The 25,231-nt window shown below is 42.2% G+C and overlaps 1 protein-coding gene across 5 annotated transcripts in view; it reads right to left on the bottom strand.

The window, feature by feature from the left end:
* Positions 1-25,231, bottom strand: part of ARHGAP24 (Rho GTPase activating protein 24) — a 386,957-nt gene that overhangs the window by 117,172 nt on the left and 244,554 nt on the right. Inside the window, exon 1 of one of the 5 annotated variants that reach the window (XM_084760082.1) lies at positions 6,345-6,565. The exons of 3 other annotated variants lie outside the window; for them this stretch is intronic. The gene's annotated coding sequence lies outside the window, so the exon portion shown is untranslated. Of the gene's footprint in view, positions 1-6,302; positions 6,324-6,344; positions 6,566-25,231 lie in introns of those variants that run through there. One more of the 5 variants, XM_084760084.1, reaches the window with a different exon arrangement.

The following is a 25,231-nucleotide window of genomic DNA, read 5'->3' as shown; positions in this document are numbered from 1 at the left end:
ATCACAATAAGTAACTCTGATAATTAAGATCACCCTCTGCTGACAGCCAGAGAGCCCTAAGTGTTCCACCTAGGTATCTCAGCACACGCACATCTGACACTCACCTCTAGCGCTTTGACTCATTTTTATCAGTCAATGTTCCTGAAAGTGACTGCACCTCCCAAGTTTCAATTGAAGATAAATTTTCAAATGTTGAAAAACAGTTCTGGGCTTATTAACTAACACAAACCCACAGGCAGATATTCCGAACGTAACTCGGCGGCCTTCTGCTTTGAAGCTCTGGGGATTTGCCCTAATCTGTTGCTAAGAACACTGCACATTGCTTATAACAGGCTGCCAGGCTGGGGAGCTGAGCGTGAATGACATAAGTGTTCCTGTTACCAGGTCAGAGTATGCTGCGAAAGGCTGTTGGGAGGTCAGGGCAGGGGGGAGGGAGCAAGAGGGAATTCCAGGATAAGGAAATTAGCTGGAAAACGGGAAGTAAAAAAAAAAAAAATAAGAAATTATAGGCTGAAATGAGAAAACAAAACAAACAAACAAAAACCATTTTCCGCTGAAGGCCACCCCCTTGATTGCTTGGAATCTGTGATTGCTGGGGATTCGGTACAGCCCAGCCTGATATCTCTGGGGGCCAACACGCAATTCATAATTCCCCATTCCATTGCCCCAACAATGAGAATTCTAGATCAGAGTCCCAGCAAACCCCACTGTGAGACCTCAGCCACCTATCAGACTTAGGAATCAGGAGCAGTATGAGCCAGAAGAGAGTCTCTGCATTTTCACCGAACACTCATGTGGCTAGTGCAAAACAGATACAGTAGCCATTCCTCTACTGTTTGTTCCTGGGGAGTCTGAAGGGCACAAGGGAACATTGGGGTGTCAGTACAGGAAAAGGCCACACTGGACCCCTCATTTCAGCTACTGTAGAATGTCTCTCACCCCTCCTCCACTTATGGCTGACTAGAGACACTGGCATAGCATCAACCGTATGCAAGTAGTCATGCTAAAACCTGTTCTATTCTTGGGTATCAGATACTTTTTTTTCCTTTTCCAAGTGGATCCTTGTACCTGCGTTTGATATTTATTGACTCTTTCTCCGCCTACTCCCCACCCCAGCTTTGAAATTCCACATATTTAAATACTAAAGCCCAGTGGGAAATGCCGCTCTATCACTGGACTGGGAAAAGAAAACAGTGAGCTAAGGGATTTCATTTTCATTCAAACAAGAAATGTATTTTCTCCTTCTTAAAAATATTTAATGAATAAAAAAAGTGGGATACAAGGAGAAATGTGATTTTGAGGGTTCTCATTTGATCAAAGCAGGTGTGGAGAAATGTCAGTCTATCTTAACTTAAAGTTAATCATCCGGTCACTACTCAATACCCGTGGACCCTGTTTCTGAGTTGGGAAGTGGGGGACATGGTAACTATGGTTATCTCTTGTTCGCCAGGTCAGCTAAACGCCAGCTTCCCACCTGCCTTGTACTTGTCTCTTGGCGCACGCACTCTATGCCTTCTGGCTTAGGTGCAGCTGGGTGTGGGTGCTTGCATGTGATGGGCAGCGGTGCTTTTGTTTGATTAGAATAATCACCACTTTATTATTCTTTCTTGAATTTCTTTGTTGTGAATATCAAACTGAGAACACCATAAATGGCTTGCAGGGGCTCCTTAGGTGATTCCACTGGAACGTTTGGTTGGTTTATTCATTTCCTCTCGTTTACTGAATAACTACGGTGCCGAGTAGTGCTTTAGGGATCACGCTCTAAAGCGATTCTAGCCCTAATGGGGATGGAGGACGGAGCCCTCATTTGGAAACAGTTATTGCTGGGATCTATCTCAAATGATAAATTGTTGTATGGGCAATAAATGTACTGAGGTTATTAATAAAGAGGATTCATCACTTTTCGGACCTTTTATTGGCTTGCAGTATTGACGCTGGGGGAGAAAGTGAAAACGTTTTGGAGATTCATAAGAGAGATTAGAAACAACAGAACATGGGTCTTTATAGCTACAAAGCAATATCTGGACACACCAGCGTGCTCTGATGACACATGTCATGCTTTGCTCTGCTCTGCAGGTGACGAAGAGTCACAAGGGGTGAAACGTCAATACTTGTTTAATACATCATGATCAGAACATGCATTGCATAATGATCTTTAAAATAGTTAATCAAAGAGGATAATAAAAGTGTATTTTCATTGACTTAAGAGTAAAATACTTGGAAACTCTTTTAAAGCTCAATGTGCCATTGGATATTTGACAATGATTTCTTTGTGGAGAATGCTCATGCTCAGTAGAAATATTTAGAAGTTGTAAATACACGTCTCAATGACCTTTCGATAGAAAATTGTGCATGTGTGGGTGTGTGTATGCATGTGTGCGTGCATGTGAGTGTGTGTGCATGTGTGTATGCGTGCATGCGGTGCATACGTGTGTGCGAGTGTGTGTGTGCACGCGCGTGTGCATGTGTGCATGCATGCCTGTGGTAGGTCTTAGGGACTGAACACAGGGTTTTACACATGCTAAGCTGCATCACAGAGCTATACCCCAGCTTCTTGATGATTCCTGGATCTGTACATTGATGAGAGTGTTTGTGGGGCTAAGCAAACTTTACATTTAGTGGATGATTACTATTTTCTCAAAAGTAGTGTGTAGACAATGTGTGACTCTTCTAAACCTGTGCTGGTAGAAATAACTCAAATACTTAAACAGGAATCGTACGGCTCATAACACACAGACACACATCTCTAGGTCCCAAATCCTAACTACAAAGTACACTTTAGTGTCACTTCATGAAAACCAATCTAATACCACAAGTGGAAATTTTTAGCTTTGGCCTCCCAAGGCAAACTGCAGCTGAGCCACGGGTCCTAAGAGTATGTGTGGAATTACCTCCATGTGATTTAGGTAAAAGAACTTCATCCCTAGACCCGAGTCCCACACCCAAGAAATGTCATACATATTCAAATATGCTATAACTCAGAAAACAAAACAAGAAACAAACAAACAAACAACAACAACAACAAACAACCCTCCAAACTGCCGCCATGGTCCCAGGCACACTTTGAAAAGAAGAGCCCATCCCTTGGATGGCTCCTGTGGTGACCGAAGATAACCAGTTATAATCTAGGAGGATCTTCTGGCAGTTACCCTCCCTTTATTTTTCCTTAGAAGACACTGAACATAAGATAAATAAGGCCACAAACTAGCCGTGGGTGCAGGCCAGTTGCTGAAACGCTTTCTTGCATGCAAAGAGATCTGAATTTTAACCCCCAAAACTACATAAACAAGGTGCAAAGTCACGTGTGTCTGTAATCCTACCTCTTCAGAGGTAGAGGCAGGAAGACCCCAAGTTCAAGGCTGCCCTCTCTTATATAACAACTTTGAGGTTATCCTGGCCATTATGAAGCTCTGTCTCAAAAATTAAAAATAAATAAAAATAAAAATGAAGCTCTCTTCAGTAGACATGCAAGAAATGTCTGCAGTCAGCGTCTCCAAAGAGCAGCCTCGAGCCCCGTCTGCAGCTACTTCAGCTCCCAATCACTCATAGCCTCGGGGTCTACTAAAGAGCCTGTAGATATGAGAACGCTGGCCTCAGCAAGGCACACCCCAAGAGAATAGTCTTAGCATGCTCCATGGTCTATGCATCTTTTTCTATATCAGTTAGGCCTTCCCAAGGAGCCCAGGAGTGAGCCTCAGGACTTCTACATAAGTTGGCTACACCATGGGAATCTACACTTCCTTGAATGGAGCTAACAAGTAGAACCTTGTAGACAGATGTTAGTAAGTGTACAGTGTTCCAGCTCCATGCACCATGTGACCCTCAACTCAATGAAACACTGTCAGTCAATGGAGTCAACTCATGTAGAGTTCCAGGCCCTCACAGGAGCAAGAGGCATGACAGGCGCACAGACAGTCATTGCTGGCGTAGTGGTCATGTGTCTTCCTCTTCCCCTTTGTTGCCCTATCTCCTAGTTAGGCAGCGAGCAGGTCGCTTGACCTCTGAGAAGATTATAGGGTTCTTCTGTTCTCAAGAGGCAAAACATGGCTCCCTTCTTGCCAAAGTGTCGCATTGACCAATGATATAAATCAACAGAAGTGGCAGTCAATAAGTTAAGGGTGTAATAGTAAGTCAAGCGCCTAGACTAGAAAACATAAATCTGAAAGAAAAGCAGTGGAAGCAAGAACACAGCATGCTAAAGTATTTAAACATTTTTTTAAAAAATTCTAGATATTTCTCTTGTATAAATAACAACATGCCATTTATTTCATTAAGGAAATTTCGTTGCGTCTGAGTGAATGTGTTTTAACAGGCTGGTGTGTGCTTTGAGGTTAGGGCCTTCAGTATGTAAACTCTTTAGACCTCTTTTCATGAAGTCAGCTGGTCATCTAAAGAATAAACGCTGACACCATCCAATCCCCTCACCTTAGACTGATCATGTCCCATCCAGGATGATGACTATCTAGCCTTCTGCGGGGAAGCTGAGCATGGGCACTAATGGGCTTCACTGGACCCTCCAAGCCTAATATCATCAGAACACTACGGATACTCCAGTGTTTACACCACAGGGAAAGGAACGCCTTTTCAGTCATGGAACTAAAGTCATGCTAAGCACTTAAAACGAATTAGCCAAACTGCAGATGATGGCTGTAGACACCTAGCAGGGTCAAGGTTTCAACATAAGGACAGCCATGATCAATCCTCCTCATGACTCTGCCCACAACTGTGACGTGGAAGTGTTCTCTTCTCGCTCGCAGGGAAGTCAAGCAGAAGGTAGAGCCAGGCTACTTCTGTGAATCAGTTCAGTGTCTTAGAGTCTGAAGCAAGAAGCATGAGCAGACTGTTCAAGGCCCTCGGCAACCCCTATGTATGGGAAAGCAGGGGACATTCTAGCTTGGGGCTTCCGAAATTCCTGTTAAACCGAGAAAAGGAGGACCAGCAATTTGATATTGTATATTATTTGTTGATTGCCTTAAATAATTTTAATATGCATTGACATTTAATTAATCACATTTACTTTATTTGTTTTCAAAGTCAACCTCATGTAAACTAATCCTAAATAAACATTTTAAAGGTATATTATGTTAATTGTTTTGCTCTTGCCCCAGAATGCTACTTAATTAGTACAGACAAGTGCATTCCACAAGTTGACATCTTTTATTAAACATTCTTGTTCTTTGCTTTATTTCTGCTGACCGTGAACTTTGCTTAGGTATGGCATTGTTCTTTCAGTAGAAATTCAATATCTAAGGATGTAGAGTGTGTTCCTGCCCCTTCATAATTGCACTTTAGTTTAATACGGTATCCTTTCCTAAGTAGCTTTCCTAATTTTTTTTTTCTAATCCTAGTTATATAATACCTGAATCTTGGATTCAAGATTCTGAGGTGTGACTTATGAATGAAAATATCTGACATATTTATTAGCCACTACAAAACTGTATACCTTTTCTCTGTGTTTTATAGGTTTGGTTTAGCAGCTAACATGCTGAATTAGCTACAGATTAAGAGCCATCTGCTTACCCAAGAGCGCGGTTTAGCTCCTGTTGTTAGGACTCAGAGGATGCATACTCCGTCCCCACATTCTTCCACAAGCTCTTACAGTGTCTGTGCTGTCTAGCAGACACAAAACTTGAAGTTGTACTATCCAGATGTGCACACACACACACACACACACACACACACACACACACACACACACAAACCAGCTTATATGTTGTTAGTTACTTAGAAGCATACCAGAAGATAAATATTATTGAGTTTTCTTTTGGTTCTAAGATATTTAAAATCTGCCCCCCCCAATACACACATGTGCTCACACATATGCTCACACACAGATGACCAAGTAGTTTTGCTTTGATGAGCAAACGCATAGAAACACCACACTACTTCTGTCCTGAGGCCGGCCTGAGAGACTTTAGGAAGTTTCAGTGCTTAGCATGTGGGTAAACAAAGACTATCTCACATCACAAACTTAGACACTAGGATTTCAGACCCGTATCTCCCCCGCTGTCACAGGCCTTCCAGTTAGCACTGGATCTGTTTAAGGGCAGCTATGACACTTGGCAGCAGCGACTGATGAAAGGATTCACAGAGACAGCACTAAATGATCACAGTGCAGCGAGGAAAAGCGGCTCCACATCCAATCTGTTGCCATGACTCGGACACATACTGTGGAGAGCTGAATGGCCTCTGACAGCAAACAAGGGCACGGAAAGGAAAAAAAAAAGCCACACACGGTCAACAACCTGGATTTGTGGTGACATACACACCCCCAAATTACGAAGCGTAATCCGCAGCAGTACCTGGCAGTTTGTCTCCGAATTAAGGAAAAGCCCCGCTCTCACCTTGCACAAACACAAACTTCAGTGGTCAGTGACAGATGCAGGCTGGGAGACACAGCAGCTGCTCTGCCCTGAGCGGCTTAGCGCACACTCGAGCCGGCTCAGGTCCCACTCTGTTTGCTCACTGCAGTTTCTCCCATGACTCCATCACCCAGGAATGGAAACCACGTCTCTCTCTCTCTCTCTCAGCTCCACTGGACTCCCTGGCTATTGAGCTCAGGTAAAAAATGCTGAGTTCTGCAAGGTTACTACAAGGTGAAAGACCAGCAGAAGAGGCGGGGACACAGAGAAGAGGAGGGGCTTTGCAGCAAAGACCCTAAACTCCAGATTCCTTGCCTTTGGAGAGAGTCTAAGTCCCATAAATCAGAGCCGGGACAATAGGAGGCCAGAGAACAGAGAACCTGAGAGTCTGAAATGGCATTAAACCAATCAGCCAACCCAGGGCCATGCTTCGAACAATGACTCCCCCCCCCACACACACACACATCCCCGGCAGGCATCAGTATACCTACACTAATTAACTAGACACATTTTTTTTTAAGCTACAAAAGTTTTCTTATTATTTTTCAGAGTTTCCAATACAATGAAAACATTTGCCAGACTCAAGTAACCCTTTTAAGGGAAAAAAATATTTTTTGGTCCATATTAACTCATATTAAGTCTTTATCTGGGACACACACTGGGATTATACAATAATCTTCCCATGCTAAAGGAATAGTAGTGATGCAGGTTTTTTATAAAGCTGACAGAATCAACTTAAGATTTCTCGTAAAAATTCCTACCATTCCTTTTCAGGATTGGTCTTGACACACACACACACAGCTTTTTAATACCAGCAGGCTTGAAGAAGGCATTTCTTCCATGGTATGTACACATAAGCTACCCACTGATCCAAATATCATTAGATCATTCTTGATTGATGGTTTCAAATTTTTAGTTCTCCTATTTTAATGTTCTCTAAAGTAAGGTAGGGACAATTTTTGGCTTTGAAATGTTTTGCGAAACGTTCTTCTTAGTTACATGGTTCTCCCCACAGGCAAATAATTAGTTACCGAGCTGTGCAGTGATTGCAGGAAGGATAAGGCTGGCCCAACCCACCCTCCAAATCCTGCTGCTGTTCGCCTGCTGTGTGTTCATCCTCCTAGGCATCAGTCTCTTGATGAATAAACACTGGTACTTGTGGCCAGCATCTGCTCTCTCTACTTCCTGGGCTGGTGGGGGTGAAGTGGAACAAAGTGTGGGTCAAAATGCCTCGTCCACTGTGGAATCCCGGGGAAGGGGCACCTAACAACTGCCCCTACCTCCTTCAGTTGTGCCCCGCTGAGTGGTGTGGCCTGGGAATTGATGTCAGTTTTCTAGGACTCTTTGGTCTCTGTGGAGAGCAATTGCTTCAAGGGGGGGGGGGCTATAAATAGAGTTAAAGATTTTATTGACCCGCTGTCCTCTTTTTGGCAGGTCTTGATGGCAGTCACCACATGACCAGAGTGAGTTAATTGTGAGCTCCATCTAGCCTGAGAGAGAATGAATCAGGCCAGTTGAGACTCTGCTTGAGTGGCCATGTGCATCACAGTAACCCGGTGTCCTGGTGGACTCGGGGTCGGGGCTGGAGAAGACGGTTAATGCAGAGAAGAGGTTGGAGAAGGGATGCCAAGTTCACTGCTGCGTTAGTGCAGTAGCGTATGCATCTGAGAATCAATGCTAATGTTCCTACAATTACCTATGCATTATTTAGATGTTAGGGTGTGGGAGACACAGAGTGGGGAGACGGGTGAAGAGCAAGGAAGGAGCTAATGGCGTGGCCCATCTGTGTCCTGTGGAATGCACAGGGCTGGGAGGCTAAAGGTAGGAATGTAACCGCCATTAATTCTCATAATAACCCTGTGAGGCGGCAGCTATTATCCTCTCAGAGATGAGAATAATTAGCCCGCACACTGCTAACTAGTGATTAGCAGTGTTTAAATTGCAGCCACGTCCTTCCTGACCCAGAGTTCCCATAGCCTGGGCAAATCATCCAATACAACTTTCTCAGACAGAGAATAAAGCTTGGTTTGTTATACAATGAGAAGGCAAAAATGGAATGTAACAAGGAAATTTCTTGACTGTATTTACAACGCAAGTCGGACTTACAGAGAATGGAAAGATTTTAAGGAAGATACATGTTGGTGCTTTTCAGCAGTAAACTAGATGCAAGATGCAGAAGAAGAATCTGTGTGTGTGTGTTTTTTTTTGTTTTGTTTTTTAAGATTTACTTTATTTGTAATCATTTATGTGTATTGTGCATGTCTGGGTGCAGGCATGTGTGCACTGAGTGTGTTTCCCAAGGAAGCCATAAGAGGGCGCCACATTTATTGCTGCGCTGAATATGCTCACTGAGTGTGGTTCTCATGGAGGTCACCAGGGTGTGGGGTCTCTTGTAGCTGAAGTTCCAGGTGGTTTGAAGTTGCCAACAAGAGTGCTGTGAAGACAAGCCCAGGCCCTCTGCAAGAGTGATACCTTCTTTCAACAAGCCATCTCTTTACTCCACAAGCCATGAGTGAGTTTAGATAGTATGTATCAATATTCTTTTTGATGTTTTAGTGGGATCCTTTCTATCTTCAAATTAAAGAAACATTCAGACATTTTCTCTATAGTACAAGGCTACTCTCCCTTCAAAATACAAGAAATGTGTGGGTTTTGCTTAAACGTCCTTAAATTATGAGACTTTGAAGAATGCGTTAAAATGAAACAAGGAGATCTCTTCTTGACATACACGTAAGAGGGCTAGCTAACTTCTATCAGCTATATCTATCTGTCTGTCTGTCTATCTATCTATCTATCTATCTATCTATCTATCTATCTTCGCCAAATGTAGTGTTGAGTTGAGTAGAAGAAACAACTTTTCAGTTATCTTGGGTCTGAGGATGTTAACGAAATGCCCTGTTTGTCTCATGAAGTTCTCTGAGAGGTTGTAGCAGGGGTCTGAAGTGCAGCCCTCTGTGGGATGTTTGTGCTGCTGGCTCAGTGCCAGCCTCAGCAAAAAACATGCCTCTGTTGTACCTCCTGCCAAGCAGCCCTGTTCCTACCCACTTCCCAGGCTGTTTCTGTCTCTCATTCTATTTCACACACGTGGCAATCTTCTCTGAGTTTCCTGGGGACACACTGTCTCTGATTTAACAGCCCATCTGTAAATTACGCAGCCCAACGGCTTTTCTGAAACCAGCCTTCTCAGCCTCCCCCAGTTTAACTAGAAGACTCTACATTCAAACATCTTGCAAATGCAGCCATGACACTGTTTCAGATACAGCAACTACAGACAGGAGCCATCCTTACTCCCCTTGGCTACCAGCTAAGGCCGAAATAACACAACAGTGAAGATAAATGACAAGGAAACTCAATTGTAGAGGAAAAGAGCAGGCATGAAGACTTTCATTTAAGTTTCTTTCAAGTTAAGTTCCAAATTTTGGAGGAACACAGTGCCAGGTGCCGAGTACGTGTCTGTAACGCTAGCCGCGGATGACAGAGGAAAGGCGATCAAGTATGCAAGGCCTTTCTTGGCTTCATTCTGAGTTAGAAGATACCCCTGCTGTAGAAGGACCCGTCTCAAAACACAAAAGCAACCAAACAGCCACGCAAACAAAACAACAACAAAACTACCAACGGCATCGGATATATCCAGTTAGTAACAGCAGGTAAGACTCCGCCCCTCTCAGGGCTCTCTGGCTTTGCCACTGAACTTAAAATATTTGCTTTAGGTCTTACTCTGAAGACAGTAGCTCTCACTGGTTTTATGAGTTACAGTGCTGTGAAGCCTCTCTTGACATATACAACAAACATCGAAAGGGAAAACTCCACTTTCTCATCTCTAAAACCATTGCCTTCCAAATAAAAGAGGGGAAAGCAGTTGCAAACAAACAAACAAAAAAAATTAACATAGCAACTCCAATGATAATCTAAGAAAAATCTAAATAAAATACTGACAGGTGTTTTAATTGCTTCTTAGTTCAGAAAATTAAAAATGAACATAAAGTATAAGAGACTTTGTTTAAACAATGATACTTCCCCATTTGATACTCTGTTTTATAGACTAGTAACTGCCTAAGTAAATTATCATAGAAAAACAAAACCAAACCAAAAACAATACAAAACAAAACAATGGTGGCACTCAGAGGAAGGACAGCAGGTTACCAAGAAGAGACTTGATACCCTATGAGCATATACAGGGGGAGGTAGTCCCCCTCAGGCACAGTCATAGGGGAGGGTAATAAGGGGAAAATGGGAGGGAGGGAAGAATGGGAGGATACAAGGGATGGGATAACCATTGAGATGTAACAAGAATAAATTAATAAAAAGAAAGAAAGAAAAAAATGTCTAAGAAATAGATATAAACAAAACAAAACAAAAATACCTCAACCAACCAACCAACCAACCAACCAACCAACCAACCAACCAAAACTAGCAGTGAAAACAAAACAACTCCACAATCAGGTCCTCTCTGTCTTTGTCTTGGAATCTTTATTTTTCTCTCTTGAATCAGACATACTGATTTTACAATCACAGTGTGAAAAGAAACGTCAATGAAAACCTGAAATCACGAGGAAGAAAGCAGCAGGAAGCCAGGTGAAGAGAGATGTATAGTTCTCTGTTGCTCTGTTCTGATGTGACTCTTGCCTCAGTTTCTCTGTGTGGTAGTGTTTCAACTTCCTGGGGGTTCAGCGTGAAGTCTTTCATCGCTCCCCACTTGTATAAACCTGGATGATGGCTCAATATGCATTGCAATTTGAGTGTCTCATAAACTGAAAATCATTTGACACATTCAACCTACTGAGCACTGCAGCTCAGTATTCTGTGGGGTGTCTGCTCCTCATCCTTGTGGTCCTGCGACTGACAGTGAGATGTGCCTCTATGGCTGCCCAGCATCATGAAAGAGGATTGTATTCTGCAGTGTTGGTCTGGAGGGGAAAGCAAAATCCATACTTCAAAGCATGGCTTTTGGAGAATACACAGCACCTGTGTGCCGTGATATAGTTTAAAAAAAAAAAAAGACACAAGTCAAAACATCATAAGACAGGGCCTGCCAAGTGTTTCTGGTTTAAAGTTTTAAATTATTTTTATATTTCTGAACATCATTCCTGTTTTTCCTTAGTGGTAGCTTTCTTCTAGGTGGATAATATGTACGTATATCTCAGTATCTGTTTCTGTCTGAGAAGCAAAGGACCAAAGTCACTATGTAGCTTTCCTAGATGCTATTTTCCACTTATTTGTACTTTTCTTTGTGCTTTACAGATCTTTTTGATGTCACCAGGAACCAGATGGCAGAGGATTTAGGATTACATATCATAAAGGTTAGAAAAAGAAATACTTAAAGGATATGAACAAGTGGGAAAATCATGATTGTCAAAAAAAAAGACACTAACCCCTGGGAATGCACAGTCATTTTATTGCACAATCGTGACCATGGGACATATTTGAAATCTCTATAAAAACAAAGCCTTATAGTATAATCCCCCCCATTACTTCCACCATACACACACAGAATGGGCCACAACAGGTCATTCTCTCAGGAACTGGGAGGCCCGCACTGGGTGATTACAGAGCAGTGCTTTCCCTAGGATGCGCTGTATGCAGGGCTCCATCAGGAAGCTGGCATGCACGGCAACACAGTCTCTGCTCTTCAGCAAGAGGAACTTGAGGACAAGTCTGAAATAAAGGGCGCACGACGCTAGTTCTCAATACGCATCCAGATGCCTGGAGCCAGGACTGGAGCTACAACAACACGTTAGTGTTTACTATTATGTTAGTGGTTTGTTTTAGTAATGCATTTACTAAATAGTATATTAAAATAATAAGTACATTATGTTTGGAATTTTGTAATCAATATTTAACAGTATAAGAACGATGAAATGTTTTTACAATGTTCATAGCATCTGTCTCTAAGTCATAAGAGTACAGAAATTTTATTTTTCATTTGATCATTTGCCCTTTAAATATTCTGAAATGACTTCACCATAGTAACACACACACACACACACACACACACACACACACACACACACACACACATACACACAGAGGGGGGTGCGGTAGGGGGAGAGGAAAGAAAAAGAACAGCCACTGTAGGTGATGATGTGGGAATCAGTTTTTTTTTTTAATTGCATGGTTCGACAAAGTCATTTTGTCATGTTTATCCTCTCTGCAAGTGGAAAAGTTCAGTCTTGAGACACATAAATACCATGAATTGTAACACCTGGATCAAATTATTCATGAGTATTATTAACAAAATTCTGAACATTGCAGAATTGTAAAAAAAAAAAAAAAGTACAGAGCAATTTGGGGTTCAGTAATTTTTTTAGCACATACAAAATAATACAGGAAAATGGGAGTCCGTCTGTATGGGTGTGTCTGCAAACCCCAATATAAAGAGAATGGAAAGGGAACAACTGAGAAACAGAGCCAGAGCCTCGAGGTAACTGTCCGTTGGTGGAGTGGGAATAGAGAGTTATCAGTGTAAACATGACCGAAGGGCAGGCCTGCAGGGAGAGGTGACACGGCTCGTGCTACTTTCCACTTATTTGTTCTTTTGTTTGTGCTTTCCAGATCTTTCTGATGTCACCATTAACCAGCTGCCAGAGGACTTAGGATTACATGCCGTCAGCAAACGGCAGCTTGTTAATGAACCAGCATGTGTGCTTCTGCCACATCTATGTTTCTTGGGTGGGGCAGGGATTAAATTTAAAATTCTTGACACCACTCAGAACATTTAGACTAAACCTAAAGCTAATTCACTTGCTACTGAGTTGTTAGTGCATTGAAACAATGTCTGAAAGTTTGGACAAATAACAAAGCCAAACCCACACAAATGGAACATTTTTACTTTCCAATACATAGCAATGGGTATCTTTTTTAAATTAAAGCACACATTTCTAATCTGCTTACACGATTTACTAGTGACAAACACACCATTTCAAAACAGAGGGATTTGCTCTGTGAACAGAGTTGGTGCAAATGCAACTGAGAGTTGACCCTACCCTGTTATCACAGAGCCTGAAGCTCAAATACAGAACGCTGCACATTTTAATATAATGATGTGATCAATGCTATTAATAAAAGACAGAAGATACTGATGCTCATGTTACACCTTTCTTAGGGCCAGGGAACTAAGCAAAGGTATGCACTGACTTCATTACTATTCTATAATTCAGATATTGCTGTGTACTTATTAAAAAGAGTAATCTGTGAGCATTTGTTTTCAGAGTAGCAACTGAATGCCAAAGACAGAAATTAACAACTGATTGTGATAAATTTCAAGTATGCCTTAGCCCATAAGCCAATTTTCTGTGTTCAATTGTTCTAAATTTGTACACATTTTATAACTGTATTTCTTTTGAATCATAGAACAAGCACAGATACTTACTTACCCAAATAAAACATATAAATAGAATTTGGTGCTAATGTTTTCCTAAATGGTGGTTTTACTTGCACCAGCTGCTAAGGTCTAAAGTGTGTCCTCTACATAAATTCTAATCACCACCTTCAGAGAAGTCATTGCCGTTAATTTGGTAAGTCTCATGTTTGTTTCTTTCAAAGGTTTCAAAGCACATGACAAATAAAACACCTGTATTAATAGTTCATAGCAGGAAGGTTTCCATGCTATGCTCACAAGCCGTCTGTCTACTATAAAGACATGGTTAAGCTTCTTCATATTTAATTCCGGGGTTTTAATAGAGTGCTGGTCTCGGTGCTTGCAGCTGAGCCCTGGGCACAAGCATGGAGGCCTGTGCTTTCCTGCTAGGCGACAAATACTATGTAACAGGTATTAAATATTGTTATTTGACACTTGGGCAGTATATGCACATGACTGTCACATTATTTAAACTAGAAAACATAAAGCAACAATGAACACAAATTTGAGTCGTATGTAAGTTGAATTCTTAAACTGAGCATCAACTACGGCAAGAAGTAATATTCAGCAAGACCACATTGTAGCTCTGTGTGTCCATAGTAAAATATAGAGTGGGGAAAATAATAAATACTGGTGGGTTTTAATGATACAAAGTCTGCATATGCAGAAGAGCATTATTATATCAATACAGTAAACATTTACATAGTATAAATGTTCTTATCCACTGCTGTTCCCCTATCAATTCAATTATGGTAATGGCAACTGTGAAAATAAGGAAAATCCACCACTGAGAACCAACAGCAAAGACAGAGAAGGCGTGGGAATAAAAATTAGACTCCCCTATTTCACAACCAAGCAACTAAGGTCTGTCACTCCTGTGTCCACTGTCATGTTGTCAGTTGTTGGACAGGCACTTAGCAGATGTGGAAATGACACATATGCTGAGACCTAAGAAGCTGCTGGCATCACGTGAGAATCTGCGCCCAACTTTCTAAGTTGTGCCTTGTATTGGCTTTACAAAACCTGACATTTACCGCCAGGCTACTGTAGGCATATGCTATGATGTGTTACCAGCAGCTCATACCTACATTTATGTGTAAAGTCAACAATAGAAAGATGAGTGAGTGCTAAGGTTACAAGCATGTCTAACAGAGCCTTTCCAGCTGCACTTTCCAAGTTGACAAAATAACCACAGTCAGACCACATCTGGTAGTCACCTCTCTCCACATGACACTTCCCATCAGGAAGGGGTGAGGGGGGTTGGTGTGACAGCTCAGCCATTTAGCATTCTACTGGCCTATGAGCCTTGGGGTCAGCACCCAGCACTGGAAAGAAAGAAGAAAGAAAGAAAGAAAGAAAGAAAGAAAGAAAGAAAGAAAGGAAGGAAGAGGAGACAAACAATTCTGATTGTTGTAGAAGAGTTAAAATGCAGCAGAGACCTGTGAAAGAGAAAATGAGAAACACGGAAGTGATGCAGTCAGAGGTAACTGAAACCAACAGCTCTGACCTTAACGAGGAGCCACTAGTAGGGCTGTTTTTTGAGACAAGGTCTAGTATAGCCTGGGCTACGGAGTACATTCGTGGTTGGAGGAGATACATAGTGAGTACTGAGGTAGCCTGGGGTCCAGTGAGGCCTATCTGAAAAACAACAAACTTAAATTTGAAGAAAAACCTCTTCAGGAAGATCAGCATTATTCTGTTGCAATATCAGTAACATTTTATTAAATCAAACTAAAAAGGGATAGACACTAGGACTCCAAAAGCCAGGAGGATGGGAGGCCAGATTCTGAGCCTCATGCCTAAGAACACCAGTAAATCAGCCCAAAAGCCAACCCAGGCATATCCTTAGCTGACCCCAGGACCTGGGGTAGAAGGGAGAATTATAATAAGTAACTTCTAGAAGTCTTTACATTAGCATAATCATCTCAGCGTACTGCTAATACTTGCTTTAAAAACCTTCTCATGTGTACAGTTATTCATCCTGAAAATTAATTATATTGCTACTTTTATCTAGTATTGTCAAATTAATAATTCAATAAATATCCACATGCCTTAAAATGTCCTTTCCTAATTGTAATCACATGTTATCTCCCGTTTAAGGACAATTCTGGACACAGAACACTGGAGACACATGTACAGAGGGGTTAAATTATACCCCCCCCCCACCTCAAATACATAAAAAAGAAGGAAACCAAAAGTAAGATCAGAAATTGGGAACAGAGTACAATAGATCATGTGGAAATCAACTTGACCTTGTCCTGGAAAATTCCCAAATTTTAGACAGTAAAGTAAAAGCAGAAAACTGGGACTAAACAGAAAAAAATCAACAATCAACAGGTGACAACTACAAAATGGGAGAATATACTTGTAAAAAGCAAACAATTATGGCTTAATATCCAAATATATAAACGAGTTCACTGAGAAGTAGTAAAAATTGACCAGGGATATGAGGAGACAGTTCTCAGTTCTCAGAAGGCATACAACACCCAACAGCTATGTTGAACAGTGTTCAACATTATCAGATGAAACAAACCCCCTCAAAACAAGAACAGATCAAAATCACACACGAGTCATCACCTCAGGCCTCCTGATAGAGCTTTTGTTAGAAAGACAAATTATAGCAAGTGTTGGCAAAGGGATGGAGAAAGGATACCCTTGTGAACTGTTGATTAGGGTGTAAATGGGTACAGCCATGTCAGGAAACTGGATGGGGTTTCCTCAAAGAACTAAAAATAGACCTATGCTATCACCCAGCAATCCTACCTCTGGGAATATATCCAATGGCAACCAAATTAGTACTTCAAAGAGATGTCTGTACTCCCATGTGTACTCTGGCACAATTCACAATAGCTAAAATAGAGAATCATTCTAAATGTTCCCTGACAAATGAGTGAAGAAAACACCACACACACACACACACACACACACACACACACACACACACACGTGCATGCATATACACACATGTGCACACATGCACACACATGTACACATGAGCCCCATATCCACACGCTTCATAGATTAGTATATCTCCATAAAAATACAGGTGCTTTAAGTTGATAATGACAAGATGGGATGGAGATTGATTTACATTCAGAATTTTAGATGCACCAAGATAGGAAAGATGTTTTCTTCAAGGCTGTCAAATACAAATAGCCAAAACACTAAGAATTTAACATTTATATAATTCCTGATTGTGTCATGGTCATTCTTGCCATAGGTAGTTTACTGTATATATGTGGAATAATATAAATGTATATGTAAAAAAATAAAAAAATACAATATTGCTCAATCTTTAACAGAGTTTTTGCCATCTGTCTCTCTATGGATGATTTTTGAAAGATGTTTTGCTGGGTTAAGTGGGGCGGGCACAAGAAGACATACTGTGTGCTGTTACTTACAATGGAATCTAAAATGTCATAGCGATTGAAGTAGAAAACAAAATCAGTTGTCAGCACTTAGGAAGAGAGAATGGGATGGTGTTGCTGAAAGGGTAGAGCTCTGTTAGGCAGAAGGCAGATGCTCCATGAAGCTACTGCACGCCACACTTAAAATTCTCGTGATTGGTAGAAAACATAAAGGACCTTATGTTCAAGCCAATAAATGTGTTAACTAGCTCAACAGTGGTCGTCATCTGAGAATTTTTTCCACATATTAAAACACCAGGCCATATAGTATGAATATACACAATTTTGGGGGGGTTGTTTATTTGTTTGTTTTTTCCAAGACATGGTCTCTCTGTGTAGCCTTGGCTATACTGGACTTGCCTTGTAGACCAGGCTGGTCTTGAAGTCACAGCAATCCACCCGCCTCTGTCTCCTGAGTGCTGGGATTAGAGGCATGCTTGTGCTAATGTATACAATTCTTCTTCCTCAGTTTTTCCTGAGATCCCAGCAGGGAGAGACAAACCAAGCAGCAGATTGCTCCTCTACACTTACCTGTCACAATAAAAAGAGTTCACAGGCACAAGTAGCACAACTTAGCGATTTTAGGTTTGCTTTGAAGAATTTACCATATTTCAAAAATATGGAAAATACCATAGTGCCTTTATAATTGAGACATTGACTTCTCAGGTAAGAGATTCCTTGCCAACGCCACATGGAGAGTGAATGTCTAGGTCAGGCCTAAGAAATAAGGATTTTTTCTGTTTGATTTGGATTATACTGAATAGGATGTTTTTCCCGAAGATTCCTCCTCAGATAGCCAGGTCCTTCTCTCATTGTTACTGCTCCAACTAACCAAGGCAAGGCAGTGGATGAGACCTCGCATGCACCCTCCTCCTCAGTGAAGTCGGGCACCTGAGGTACACCCAGGCTCTGGTTATTCTGTCAAGCTTTCCTGTCCGTTATAGCCATGTTCCTCATACGGCCCAGGCGAGGCAGTCCCTACATCATGAAACAAGGCGATTCCTTCTAGAAAACTAAGTAGGAAGGCTCTTAGACTGGGGTCTGGGCAGCACTGGGGCACATAGCAGCTCAGCCCCACAGTCTCAGAGGAGCCTGGACTGTGAGAGAGGCAGGCCACCCTGGGCAGTGTTGGTGTCTCCCTGTGGGAGGCGACTTAACTGCTTACTGCCCAGCTTAGTTTCCATTGGCTGTTTTCAGAGTCCATGCTTGAATAGGGTGTTTCATTGCCTGTGTCTGGGAGATGCGGGATCATGAAAGTGAGAGACTGTGTGAGGGCAGGACAGACCCGGAAGCAAGTACTCATTCTGTGTCTGTCTGCTGAAGGCAAGACGCTCTCAGGGCCTGAGGGGGGAAGCTGGGATAGTCTCCAAGACTGTGAGAAGCACTGGGGTTAAAGACAGACAGGACGGTTTTAAGGGGGAAATACCAGTTTAGGGTTTCAAATGTAATATTAGATTTATCTAGATTTTTAAGAGAGTATGTGTTAGCTATTTCTCTGAAATTTAGTTCATGGCAAAAAAAATGATGCTAAACTTAAGGTATTTCTCTAAGGCATTAAACCCCCTATGGACTGATATTTGAAATGTACTTTAGAAATGATAAGATTCATTAACAACATTATTGTCTAAATATCATATTATGAAAAAAAGAAGGAAATTATTTTTGGAATCGTAGCTAATTCTCACTTTGTTGAAGGCCTTATCAAATTTAATGAGGAGACAGATTTACTATAAAGGTAGAAAATAGCTATGAGATCATCATCTTTTACACACACACACACACACACACATACATACACACATAAACACACAGACACACACACATACACAAACACATACACACATACTCACAGACACACATACACACATACACACATATACACATACACACATATACACACAGACACATACATACATAGACATACACATACATACACACACATGCACATACACATACACAGACACACACACACACACACCCCTAAGGTCAGGGAAAACAGGGACACCTGTTAAGGAACAGGAGTGCTAGCTAATATCCACAATGTCAAATCTAATATTAAAGTACTCATAGCATTTATAATTTAACATCTTGAGATCAAACCTTTTTGATATGCAATAGTTATATCCATTTTATAGGGCTTTTATTTTTGTAGTAAATAAACTTCTCAAGCAACACATAAAAATCATAAAATATCCATAGTATATGAGCAACCAGTGGCCTTTTAGTCCAAATTTCTGATTATCGATGGGATAATTTTTCCCTATTAACTGTAGTCCTTGGAATTACAGAAGGAATATTGCAAATTGGGTTTGTGCAGGTATCAGTGTCCACTTTCAGGGTTAGTCACAGAGAGTAGAATTACCTAGCAAATGCGGGGGATGTTTGGGGTGCTTGGTTTTCGGCCGCCTTCCCTGTGTTAACATTTTAATAATAGCCTGTGACCTATTTGTGAAAATACCTCACATTTCCAGAATGTTTTGAGTTCGTGTTTGTCTTCCCAACATTTCTCAAAGATAGACTGATTTTATGATTTCTTATAGTACAGTGTTACAGAGGAGGAAATTGATTTTCCAGTTTTTAGATGTTCTCACTAGATTGCCTGCAAGAGAGATGACAGCGGAAGGTTGGTCTCTAAAGACTGTGTTTCCAACCTCAGAGGGCGTCTGTTTATAGTGCCGTGCTGGGATGATGTCCAGTGCCCTCCTGTGTGCGTCCCTCCTCTGACCTAGGAGCTCTCCTTCTTTTGCCCTGATGAGAAGTCCCCATTTGTCCACTCACAGGGTCTCCAATACATTACAAGGAGGTTGGAGCTCAGTGAAGATTCCAGAAGAAATTAGAAAAAAAAAATCAGGTGAGTGGGTGCTAATGAGTATCAAATATCTTTAATATGTGTAAATTTATCTAGTTGTATTGGTATGTTTTGAAAGTGACTATGCCTTGAATAATGGGGTAAGATAATTCCTTGTCTTAAAATTCTTTCTTTTCTTTTCTATTTTATTTATTTATTTATTTATTTTTGAGGCAGAGCCTCACTATGTATGCCAGGCTAGTCTTAGCCTCTCCAGGGCTTGGTTTGCTGGACTGTACCACAATATCCAGCTTGCTTAGAACTCTTATTTGATTTACTACACGAATAACTGCTATTCACACCTTGATTTATGAGCCTCTCTATCTCCTGATGGTTGTTACTTTTCTTAAGCTCAGTGCAACACCTTCGTTACAGATAACTATTAAGATGGGATGGTCCACTCATTTTTAACTTAAACTCCCCTGTACATCTGGCATGGAATTCCTCACATGCAAACACTGTTGGCCCATGGTGCCGATGTGTATGCTGATCAGCAGCGATGAAGGGCATACTTGCAGTGATGACTAGAGAAACCGTCTTTGGTACCATTTGTTTCATACCCACATGCTCTCCTATGCCTATGGACCTTGAGGCTGACATCAGCCTCTCCTGACCAAAATCTTAAACAGAGTTTGAGTGACACATTTTACCCGGGGTTATGACTTGCCTAAACTGAAGAAAGGAGGAGGTGGCTGTGTCCTGGTCCAGGTCACCTTCTCCGTGTGACTCCAGAAGGAGGTGGCCATGTCCTGGTCCAGGTCACCCTCTCCATGTGACTCCAGAGGTGGCCGTGTCCTGGTCCAGGTTATGCTCTCAGTGTGACTCGAGAGGTGGCCGTGTCCTGGTCCAGGTTATGCTCTCAGTGTGACTCCAGAGGTGGCCGTGTCCTGGTCCAGGTTATGCTCTCAGTGTGACTCCAGAAGGCACAGTCTCTAGTTCATATATAGCAAAGCTTGTTCTCTGCTCCTAATTATCCCACCTCCCTTCTTCTCTGAATACAGAACTTTGCTTTGATGGGTTCCTTGGTTGCTCTTCTTTTGAGGCCTTTTGTCTTTCCTCATTAAAACGCGTAATTACTGCCACATGGGCATTTAGAACAGGAATGGGAACTCTCTCTCAGAACCTCAGACCAGGACGGAGAGTAGAACCGATAAGTCAGAACAGAGCGATTTAACCCTGAACTCAGAGCTCACACCCTCTCCACGTTTCCCTTCTCTCTGGTGGCCTTTAGGAATTCAACGCTATCAATAGAGACAGAAGCCAGATGTGGTGGCAGCTCTTTACAATGCTTGGGAGTCCAGTGCTCACCCCCTCCCCGAGCCCTGGAAGATGACTAAACAGTCGATGGTAGCACACCTTCTAACCTGCAGAAATGCCAGCAAAATGCTTCTGCCAGGACAACCCTGAAAGAGATCTGGAGAGAACCAGATTTAAGCTGAAGCGAAAAAGGGCTGGAAAGGTGAAGTGGTCAGCACTTAGAGCTCTTCAGAGGAAGACAGTTTATAAGACAGTGTTGCTTCGGGTGAGAAGTCAGTAGCTGTAAGTCCCGAAAATGCCCACTTATACACCCAGGGCTTAACCTCGCCCATCTAGTTGGCCTTATGTTGATGTGTGCTGTGCAATGTTGTTGTTGTTGTTGTTTTTCTTCAAAAGGATAACAATGAAGTATAAAGTATATATTTGGGAAGTGGGAGAAAAATAGAAAATGAAGGCCGGGAACATCTGTTCTCTTTCATTACAAGAAGCAACAAACAATGTTGTAAAACTGTCAGAACAAGTAAATAAAACACTAATTAGGGTCCTCGATAAGGAAGAACTCTCCCGCCCCCAAGAGAGACAGGTCAACATTGTGTTTACAAAGGCTTATGGGAGGCAGAGCTTGGGAAGAGGACAGAGATAAGAGAGGTGGTGTGGGGAAAGAGAGCCCTGTTGTTGAACTCTGGGAGAGAACATACATCCCTAGGACGAGGAATCGCAGAAGCTCTGGCAGGTGCCTGGAACAATGGCACTTGTGCCACTAGGAGACTATCACCAGGAAGAGAACGGTGGCATGACTCGCCTAGGTGGAGGGCGGGGAGTTAAACACAATTCCAGTTCTAATGGTAGAATGTGCAGCTTAGCTACCACTAAATAATGGTGGCAATAAAATACTGCAGTTCTGTTTACTCAGCATCCCAGCGACGTGAACCGCAGGGTTTGACGTAAGAGAATTAGAAAAGCAATAGAGCCGACCAGCACTGGGTCAGTAGTGGAGTGCACATTGCTGTTACAAGCACACCGTTTTTGTACATGCCAACAGCTCCCTGACTTGAAGAAGGCTCTCCATCCCTCGCTCAGTACATCTTTGACTTTGAGTTCCTCTGATTTGGTTTAAAAACTCTTAGAATTCTCTGAGAACAGCATAAGGCGTGTCTTGTATTAAGTTAAAAAAAAAATGCGTCCTCTGTGTTTTCTTTTCTCTCACCTGAACAGTGTCAAGCCTTATGAAGATTGATGACAATCCTGGAAAACCATATGGACCCCGAACTGCATATTTTGGAGAAGTCATGAACTTTCACTTAATTAATTCCTGAATTATGCTAGCATTCTCATTTTTCAGATGGAAATTTAAGACTAGAGACTATCTAAATGAATTAATAAAAACAAAAATGGTTCAATAAGAAATCTGGTTAAAAGGTTTACTTATTAAATTCTAAGTTTTTCCTTGTTTTATCTGATCATAAGGAATTTTATAGCTAAATTAATTTTCCAGTAAAGCCTCTAACTAAAAAAAAAAAAAATTAACTGTTTTATGGGACAACTGGTATACCTGCAAGAACGGTGCATACCCCTATTATTAGACCTGCCTTCAAAGTCCTTCCCTCGAGGGGACTTACATTCACAGTATAATCTTAGCCCGTGTAATTCATGATGCTTAAACATTGTCGCTGGGAAACTATTTTTAGCAAAGCCCCGTGCTATGCAAACTGACTTGCAGTGAACCTTGCCTTCCCTGATGGGAGGCATTTTCCCATGTGATAGAGTACTGCAGGTGGGGCTTCTTGGGAGATCCATCACAAGGCCTCTGCATTTCCACCCTAAGTGGATCAGCAGACAGGGGCTAGCACCTGAATTAATCTATTGTTCCTTCAGGTCAAGTGGGAAAACCCTCCACTTGGAGCAGACCTTTAGACGCAATCAGCTTCTCAAGAAGAAGCTACTGAGGAACTCAAAGCATTCTGGGCAGGGAGCATTCCAACGAGATAGGCCTGCGGAAGGGAAAGGAATGCAGCCAGAGACAAGTGTGTCCACAGAAGAGGTCCCTGGGGACCGAGAGAATGCTCAGTGGGAAAAGCCCTTGCATAGAAGCCTGCCAGCCTGGGTTCAATTACCCAAACTCTGGCGGGGGCGGGGGTGGGGGTGGGGGTTTGGGTGGAGGGGAGGGGGGAGGGTGATGGATGTGGTGACGAATATCTATAACTCCAACACTCTAACAGAGACGGAAGGCAGAGACAGGAGACTTGCCAGGAGGCTCCTGGGCCAGCCAGCTTGCAGGAAGTTGAGCAGCAGAAACAAGACATAGCCTCAAACAAGGTGGACGGGGAGAAATGACCCCCCAAATTGCCCTCTGACCCCAGTATACTCACCCTGGTGTACGAGTATGAACTTGCATCCACATCCATGACCCACCCTCCCACAACATTTTAGAAAAGATTCTCCCTACCAGAGGGAAGTGGAAGAGGAAGTGGAAGAGGAAGAAGAGGTTCTTAATTTAGGAACCACACTCTTACTCCAGTGGCCTTCTCAGAGTAAAGGACTACTTTCCATCTTATCCAGAATTCTGTGATTTTCTGCACAGGTACGCCCCCCCTCTGCATTTCTATTTTTTTTTTGGTTTTTGTTTGTTTCTTGAGACAGGGATTCTCTGTGTAGCTTTGGCTGTCCTAGACTCACTTTGTAGGCCAGGCTGGCCTCGAACTCACAGAGATCCGCCTGCCTCTGCATTTCTAAAGTGTCCTATTAGCTGTGCCTCCACATACCTTGGTTAGGGCAACCGCTTCCTGAAACTCAAAATAAGTCTGTGCAGACCATGAAAGCTTAACGAACACTAGTGGGGCAGTAAGAGAAGGCCAAGTGGAACAATCCGAAGTTTGGGAACCGTCCATGGCAATGCCGTGACACACCTGAGCAAAGCATTTCAGACCACAAAGCACTTGCCGCTCACAAAACCACCACAACAGCAGGAGAATCATTCCTGATCAAGACGAGTCGTAACATAACCCCCGCTCAACACAGCTGAGAGGAACATTTTACATCTTCCCATGCCAGATGGTGCCATTTCATCAGAGGTCTGCTCCTCGGTGGGCTCAGTTAATTGAAGTCCTGGCTGACTATTAATGGCAGACTTGCGTAGCAAACACGACTCCAGGACAGATGTCAGTAAATGCATCAGAGCAGTGGGACAAGAATCCTGACAATGCTCTGAAGAGCCATTCCACCTCTACCTCAGGGACCCTTGCAGTACCTGGATATCACCTTTGCCTTTCTGGCTTTCAAAGAGGAGGCAAGGAGAAAGGGTTCCAGTGGTCCTAGTCTCTGAGCTGTGGGGGTGTAAAGGGGTGGGGCCAGGGCATCAGTCCCAAAGGTGGAAGTACTAAGATGATGCGCTGATTACGAGACTGCGGATGGCTCTGGCTCGCCATGCAGTCCTTAATCAGCTGGGTGCTGGCTGTAAACCTGCAGCTCAAAAAAACCTTCTGTCTCACACCTTTGTTCTCCTTAGGTCGGCACATACCTGTAACTGAGTTAGCAGCCTATTTTAACAGGAGATAAGAGACAGTAGGTTGAGAGGATCTGTTGATTGACCAATAGCAAAGGTGGCATGATGCCCCACCTTTTCTGAGTTCTTTGGGACTTTGAATTAAAACCTGAAGAGGAGGAATCTTGTGTGATTTTTATATCTTGTTTGTTTTCTGGAAATTTCACATTTTTGTTCTTAAGGTATGCAAGGAAACATCCTCAATGATTAAAATAGAAAGCTTACACTAGAATAAAATAATACATAATAGTAAATGTTTTGAAAAGTACAAAGTTCTACAAGGATAAAATATGTTTTTAAAAATTAATTTAAAAATTAATTAAATGAAGTTTCTCAGCTATCTTTTAAGTAATAACTTGGTTTTGTGACTATATTTTTAGAAACAGATGAATCTGGACATTTTAAAGGCGCTTAGGAAAATTAAAATCCAAAACCATGGAACAAGGAAATAGATGCAAA

Source organism: Acomys minous, assembly GCF_964271855.1.
Source record: "Acomys minous genome assembly, chromosome: 15".
In the NCBI taxonomy this organism is placed as follows: domain Eukaryota; kingdom Metazoa; phylum Chordata; class Mammalia; order Rodentia; family Muridae; genus Acomys; species Acomys minous.
Note: the sequence above shows the minus strand (reverse complement) of the source record. Positions and strands in the feature narration are given on the sequence as shown.